Below are 6,317 nucleotides of genomic sequence, written 5' to 3' on the forward strand. Positions count from 1 at the left end.
TTCCGCATGTGTTATATTAACACCATCAGTTCTTCCATGCAAGAATGTATGCGTATCGGTATCCTCTTTAGAACTTATAAACATGCTAGACATTTTATAGATTTAGGAGGAGTAAGTGAAAACAAAAAGAGAGTCATGACCCATTTTCGGTGGGTTCTCGAAGCACCGATTGCAAGTTAAGAGAGGTTGAAAACAAAGTAGAATGTTTTCTCGAAATAAAAAAAGAAATAAAATATAATGAACACATATATTTACATTTACATTATATTCAAAATATCAAAAATAGTTGATGTTGTTTGTCTAGGACAATCTTAGTTTTTGACCATGTTCATAGTGGATATTAAAAATAGTTGATGTTGTTTGTCTAGGACAATCTTAGTTTTTGACCATGTTCATAGTGGATATCAAAAATAGTTGATGTTGTTTGTCTAGGACAATCTTAGTTTTTGACCATGTTCATAGTGGGTGAAGTAGCCTAATTGTAAGTTTAGTAGCCTAATTGTAAGTTTTTGACCATGTTCATAGTGGGTGCTTGGATATCACACTCTTTTCTTAATGATTTCTTGGTTCTTGTCCGAGAACAGTGGCCCTTAGGTTCTAAGTACATGGTTCTTTTCCTATAAACACTCGGTGGTCGGCTTTGTCCAAAATAAAAGGGCCCAACCAGATTCGAACCGATGACCTCTTGATCTACGGTCAAATGCTCTACCACTGAGCTATGGACTCATTTTGCATGATTTCAACCTTAGTGACCCCTTCTACAGAGTGTCCGTCCAAAAGTGAAAAAAGTGTCTGTCCAAAATAAAAGAGCCCAACCAAGTTCAAACAGGTGACCGGTCAAATTCTCTACCACTGAGCCATGGATCCATTTTGTAGGATTTTAACCTTAGTGACCCCTTAGACATAGTGTGGGTCCAAAAAGTGTAACAAATTTCTATCCAAGATAGAAGGGCCCAACTAAGTTCGAATTGGTGATCTCTTGATCAGCAATCAAATGCTCTAACATTGAGCTATGGACCCATTTTGTATGATCTCAACCTTAGTGACCCCTTCTACAGATTATCGGTCCAAAAGTAACCCTACCGAATCGGCTATGGACCAATTTTGTATAAATTGGTGGATTACCTATCGAGAATTAAACACAGGTCGTTAGATTCAAAGTCGAAAGTGCTAACCACTACACCATAGAACTACTTGTTAATCTTTATTTTGGCAGCGATTTTGATAAGCGCCAACAACGCTGAATTTTGCAAAGCTAGAGGTCGTAGTATCCTTACAGACTTTCACAAAGTGTTTTCAACTTTTTTTTATAGGTAATTGAACTTTTGAGTCCATGTAAATGATTGGTTGGATTAGTATGAGTTTGAGAAGACAGAGGAGAGAAGAGAGACTTTGTTAGAAACTCTCCCATAGGTAATCTCCCAAAGTGTTTTCAACTTCTTTTATAGGTAGAATTTTAAAATCAAACCACAACAAAATTTACTTCTATCTAGCAAAATTATTATTTTTGTTTGAAACCAGATTATTCCCTTCTTTTTCTAAAACTAAATTTGACTCTTGAATAGATTTTAATAGTTTTGTTAATTAAATTTTCTTTAAAATTTTTTGTACACAGTACAATGGAAAGAATACTTTTTTTTTCTTACTATTTTGTAATTTGTATGGTATTATCGGAGGCTTTTGAATGAAATATGATAATTGATTCTCTGTCCTCTTTGACAATTTTAGATACCTCAATATCCGATATTTGATGCGTCACCTTTCATTATGAGATCTGCCCTTGGGTCAATAAGACTTTAGTAGAGAGTTTATTTGACTAATGATTTGATCTTTTTGGGTTGTAGAGATATCCCTTACAAATCAAGACTTTGTATTATTTTGAAGACACTCATCAAGACATTTGTAAATGTGCCTGATATCTTGAAGGATATAAGACACGTAATTGAGAGAACCTAAAATTTTTTTGAAGTTGGCTTTTTTAGGATAGGTCATCACCAAAGTTTGAGACAAAGACCATTGGATGGGTTTTAATAAGGCTCAAATAAATTTAAAATGGAAGAAAATGGACACAACTATTAATGAATGTACACAACAAGCTGATTTCTTTTGATTACGTTAATGAATGTATGTAGATATTTAAAGTGTGGATCTTAATGGTTTTAGAAAATATGAACACATCATCAACTATCGAAATTTTTTGAAAGGATTGAAAATATCACTCATAATCTTCTGAAATTCGGATGGAGCGTTTTTTAGCCTAAATGGCATGAAGTTCCTCTCATATTTTCTAAATTGGACATAAATGCTATTTTATATTTTTCCTTTTAGAAAATTAGAATTTTCCGAAATCCCAATTTCATGTCGAATTTTATAAAAACATTTGACTCTAAATTCTTTTTATCAAATCATTTTTGTTTTGGATTGGATATCTTATTTATTCTAAAACCTTATTTAAAAGTTTGTAGTTAATTACGGGAATCAGAATTTCTGGTTTCTTTTCACCATGTTGTAACCTAAAATGTCAAACATGACCACATGCTCTTTAAAGACTTTATCAGCTTCCTCTGCAAAATATCACCTAAAATGTTGGTATTTAGGGTTTGATGCTTTTTTACTTAACCTTAGGGTTCTATTTACGGTGAACTTGTGATAAATTTTGTCAAATTATATATTTGAATACCTAATACATTAAGATATAATATCTTATTTAAATAATATTAAAATGTCGTAGATTATCATAATATATGTTTTATTAATATGAATCTCATTTAATTTTCAAATATATTTTTTTATTTAATTTTTATGATACACATCAATTATTTTAATATTTAACATATCAAATACGTTAATATGTTTTGATATTATAGTTCAAGACTATAGGAACTTGCTCAGAGGACCTGAGAGTTACGTTGGCCCACAATGCATCTCATGGATGATGCAAAACTATGGTGACGCTTGAAGGATAATTGTATAAAAAACTGGTCATGCACCAAAAAGTCATGGGAAGACTATTGATGGAATTGAAGCAATCGACACTCCTCTGCATGGGTTTCCAATCAAAGACCTAATGTTTGATGTTGACTCTTTTGAAGAAAGAGCCACAGGATCGAACAACAAGAAACGTGGCGGTAGCTAGAACTCTATCACACACATAAAAAAACGTGTCGAAGAGTTAGACATTACACAGAAGATCTGGCTTTCATTGGGAGACCCGAGTTTGATTCTCGATAATGAAATTTTATTTTCTTATTTCTTTTATTTTATAGTTTCATCTTTTGTCACCAATTATATTTAAACTTTACCTAGGTTTGAGAAGCACTCTAATGGAAGAGTTTAATAGTATCTTAAATTCAAAAGACTTTTATGAACTTGGTTTGAGAAGCACTATAATGATCAAGTTCAATAGTATCCTAGATTAAAAAGACTTTTATGAACTTTGAACCTTTAATAGTGTTATTTCATAGATATTTGGTTCAATTTCAACAAGTGACGTTGAGGTCATTCAAATGGTTAATGTGATAATCCGATCTTTTTCAAGGTCTCTTTTGTTGAACGCCATCATGGCTGAGATGACTAAGATGAGCACTAGAGTGAGTTTGACAAGGAGGGTCGTAGAGAACCACACCCCAAGCCAAGCTCATGTTGGGCTTAACAAACTGAAAATCCAAAAACACAAACCCTTAAATGGGAACCGGGATGCAAGGAATTAAAAAACTTTATTTTTGATGTAGAACAATACTTGAAGGTTACAGGAACTTGCTCATAGGACCTAAGAGTTACGTTGGCCACATTGCATCTCATGGACGGTGGCGCTCGAAGGTGGATGATATAAAAAATGGGTCATGCTCCATAAACTCATGGGAAGATCATTGATGGAATCGATGCAATCGATGCTCACCTTGATGGGTTGCCAATTAAAGACCTAACGTTTGATGTTGACTCTTTTGAAGAAAAAGCCACACAATCGAACACCTCGAAATGTCACGGTAGCTCTAAGAACGATATCATACGACCTGAGAGTTGAGGGCTATAGAAACTTTCTTATACGACCTGAGAGTTACGTTAGCCGCAATGCATCTCATGGACGATGCAAAACTATGGTAGTGCTCGAAGGTGAATGGTATAAAAAATGGGTCATGCACCATAAACTCATGGGAAGATCGTTGATGGAATCGATGCAATCGACGCTCCCCTGGATGGGTTGCCAACCAAAGACCTAACATTTGATATTGACTCTTTTGAAGAAAGAGTCATACAATCGAACAGCTCGAATCGTCGCGGTAGCTCTGAGAACACTAACACACACATGGAAGGATTTGTTGAAGAGTTAGACATTAAGCAAAAGATCATGCTAAAACTCTTCAGCGATCTGACAAAAGACTTCAGCACATCCACACCAAAAATCCATTGTCGTCAAGCGGTCAGGATATTTGGCTTTCACCCAAGATGCTATAATCTAGTCGTTTTCGAGGTCTCTCTTGTTGAACGACGTCATGGTTGAGATGAGAAGGTGATTCAAATGGTTAATACGATAATCCAATCGTTTTCGAGGTCTCTCTTGTTGAACGACATCATGGTTGAGATGAGCACCCGAGTGAGTTTGACAAGTTGGGCTGTAGAGAACCACATCTCAAGCCAAGTTCATGTGGGCTTAACAAACGTAAAATCCAAGAACACAACCCCTTAAATGGAAACCGGGATGCTAAGGAATTAAAAAACTTTATTTTTTATGTAGAACAATACTTGAAGGTTACTGGAACTTGCTCATAGGACCTAAGAGTTACGTTGGTTGCAATGCATCTCATGGACGATGCAAAACTATGGTGGCGCTCGAAGGTGAATGGTATAAAAAATGGGTCATGCACCATAAACTCATAGGAAGACTATTGATGGAATCGATGCAATCGACGTTCCTCTAGATGGGTTGCCAATCAAAGACCTGACGTTTGATGTTGACCCTTTTGAAGAAAAAGCCACACGATCGAACAGCTCGAAACGTCGCGGTAACTATGAGAACTCTATCACACACATGAAAGGACTTGTCGAAGAGTTAGACATTACTCAAAACGTCATAGTAAAACTCTTCAGAGATACAAAAGACTTTAGGACAACTACACTAAAAATTCATTGTTGTCCAACGGTTTTGATATTTGGCTTTCACCTAGGAGATTCTCGTTTGATTCTCTGAAATTGAATATTATTTTCTTATTTCTTTTTATTTTATAGTTTCATCTTTTTGTCACCAATTATATTTAAACTTTACCTCATTTTGAGGGGCACTTTAATGGTCAAGTTCAATAGTTCTTAGATTAAAAAGACTTTTATGAACATCGTACCTATATTAGTGTTATGTTATAGATATTTGTTTCAATTTCAACAAGTGGGGTTGAGGTGATTTAAATGGTTAATGCGAAATTTGGCTATTTTCGAGGTCTCTCTTATTGAACGCCATCGTGGTTGAGATGAGCACTCGAGTGAGTTTGACAAGGAGACCCGAATTTAAACTTTACCTACGTTTGAGAGGCACTATAATGGTCAAGTTCAATGGTATTTTAGATTAAAAAGACTTTTATGAACTTTGTACCTTTGTTAGTGTTACTTTGTACCTTTCTTAGTGTTATGTTATAGACATTTGGTCAAGTTCAACGAGTGGGGTTGAAGTGATTCAAATGGTTAATGTCACTTTATTTGATTCAAATTGTTAATGTGATAATCGTGTTGAATAGTTATAGGTTATTTCCAAGGTCTCTCTTATTGAACGCCAACAAGGCTGAAATGATTGAGATGAGCACCTGAGTGAGTTTGACAAAATTGAAATAAAATCAAATAAAATCACAAAAAAAAATCAATAAAATTGAAAAAAAATTGAAAAAAAAATTAGCCTTATGACACTTCCTTCAACTCGAAGGGCGGTAAATCAAGGATTCCTTCGCCCAAGACCCATGATCCAACTCCCAACATGGTAATGATAAGCTATAGAATCATTCCAAGAACCTCAATGGATGGGTTACAAACTCACATTACCAATCTCGACAACTGGGCGTGTCATCGGCGTTAGAAGAACGACTGCATCAGAGCAAGTCATGGGGATAGAAGATCCCGTTGAAGAATGATAGCCCAACCGTAATCTTCAGCCCAACGAGCCAAGCTTTTGTAGGAGCAAGAACCCTTGTATTAAAGAAATTAACACCTTCTTATACAAAATTTGGATCAACCAAAAGATAAAGCTAGAATTTGATGATGAGATCCAAGATTGAGAAACAAGATTTGGAACCTTTTTCTAAACTGAGTCACTTCACAATCAAACTTGATCAAAG

The 6,317-nt window shown here is 35.1% G+C and overlaps 1 non-coding gene across 1 annotated transcript; it reads right to left on the reverse strand.

Annotated features, from left to right (window-relative positions):
• Positions 1-654: 654 nt before the first annotated feature.
• TRNAY-GUA lies at positions 655-726 on the reverse strand. Its single transcript has one exon. It is a non-coding gene; the product is annotated as a tRNA-Tyr (tRNA).
• Between the last annotated feature and the right edge of the window lie 5,591 nt (positions 727-6,317).

Source organism: Cucurbita moschata, unplaced genomic scaffold, assembly GCF_002738365.1.
Source record: "Cucurbita moschata cultivar Rifu unplaced genomic scaffold, Cmos_1.0 Cmo_Scf00102, whole genome shotgun sequence".
In the NCBI taxonomy this organism is placed as follows: domain Eukaryota; kingdom Viridiplantae; phylum Streptophyta; class Magnoliopsida; order Cucurbitales; family Cucurbitaceae; genus Cucurbita; species Cucurbita moschata.